General features: G+C 36.3%; 1 protein-coding gene and 1 pseudogene across 7 annotated transcripts in view; one reads left to right on the top strand and one right to left on the bottom strand.

The window, feature by feature from the left end:
• Positions 1-1,586, bottom strand: part of SLC28A2 (solute carrier family 28 member 2) — a 36,594-nt gene that overhangs the window by 30,909 nt on the left and 4,099 nt on the right. The window contains exon 1 of one of the 7 annotated variants that reach the window (XM_023514306.1): positions 992-1,191. The exons of the other annotated variants lie outside the window; for them this stretch is intronic. The gene's annotated coding sequence lies outside the window, so the exon portion shown is untranslated. Of the gene's footprint in view, positions 1-991; positions 1,192-1,586 lie in introns of those variants that run through there. 7 annotated transcript variants of the gene reach the window in all.
• The window catches only part of LOC100951672, a 741-nt pseudogene continuing 457 nt past the window's right edge, over positions 1,303-1,586 (top strand).

Below are 1,586 nucleotides of genomic sequence, written 5' to 3'. Positions count from 1 at the left end.
CAAAATCAAATTTTTAAAAATAATACCACTTACAATAGCATAAAATGTAAAATAATTTAACATAAATGTAACAAAAATGTGCAATATGTGTACACTGAAAACTACAAAATATTGCTGAGAGAATTGAAGAACTAAATAAATGGATTAGTACCATATTCATGCACTAGAAGACGCAATATTGTTAGATATCAGTTCTCCCTATATATTCAACACAGTCTCATGGACAATGTCAGCCAGCTTACTTGTCAAATTATAAACTAATTCTAAAATGTATATGTGAATGCAAAGCACCTTAAATAATAAAAAAATAATCCAAAAGATAAAAGTTGGAGAACAAATTTGCACCTGATATCACAACTTACTTAAGTGTTAGTTACCAGAATAGCACAGTATGGGCCTAAAGGGTAGGGATATAGATCCATGAACAGAATAGACAGTTCATTAATAGATTCATAAATACATGATCAACTGATTTCCTACAAAGATGCTTTGATAATTCAATGTGGGCAGTGATAGCTTTTTAAAAATAAATCTTCACTAAAATCTCAACATAATTATGCTAAATGAAAGGAACCAGCCACATAAGACAACATACTAGTTGATTTTATTTATATAAAATGGTTGAGAAAAAGAAATTATAGTTATAAAAAGCAGGTTGCTAGGAGCTGAGAGTAGATTTACTGCAAAAACAAGGAAATTTGGGGGGACTGGAGAAATGTATATCTTGATTATAGTAGTTGTTAACTATGTACATTTGTCAAAACACATGGACTTGTATATTTTTAATTGGGGAATTTTCATTTTACCTCAATAAAGGAGATTAAAGATTAATATATATATATAATTTCCATTAAATACACACAACCAACTCTTATTGTGTAAATTAGAGCCTTCCTGTATAGACACAGAACTACCTGAATTTAGTTTAAATATGACCTACTAAGAAATTTGCTAAATCAGGTTCCTATTCTCCCCCAACATCCCTGCTTACCCCAGCCTGTGGGATTCCTTCTGGCTCCTCTGCAAAGGACTGAAAGAAAAACTCAGCTGCAGGGAGTGCTAGAGGGGATATGGGGCCTCCTGTTATTGGTTAGTTTCAAGTCTTGAGCCCTCCTTTGTTGCGCCTGCCCTCACTGTAGAGGAGGACAGGCTAATCTCAAGTTAAATATTTACATGTTTTGAAGATCATTTTGCAAGCCTGAGAATTCTTCAGGAACTTCCAACAGACAGATCCCTGGAAGCACTGCCTACTGCTGGACTCTAAGCACTGGGTTGCGTGTGGAAGAAAGTAAGAGAAAAGTCTCTGGGGTGGGAGTAATGGCAGGACAAGCATTTAGAAAGTTTCTTCCACTCTTTGATTGAGTATTGGTTGAAAGATGTGCAGCCGAAACTATATCCAAAGGTGGCATTATGCTTCCAGAAGAATCTCAAGGAAAAGTATTGCAAGCGATAATAGTGACTGTTGGATCAGGCTCTAAAGGAAAGGGTGGTTTTGGCACCAAGCGTCTAGGGTGCCAGCCACATACACCTAAAGTGGAGGGTTCGAATCCAGCCTGGGCCCACCAAACAACAATGATGGCTGCAAC

Source organism: Otolemur garnettii, unplaced genomic scaffold, assembly GCF_000181295.1.
Source record: "Otolemur garnettii isolate 467f Iridium unplaced genomic scaffold, OtoGar3 scaffold00050, whole genome shotgun sequence".
Classification (NCBI taxonomy): Eukaryota; Metazoa; Chordata; class Mammalia; order Primates; family Galagidae; genus Otolemur; species Otolemur garnettii.
This window is presented reverse-complemented; position numbering and strand designations above follow the sequence as displayed.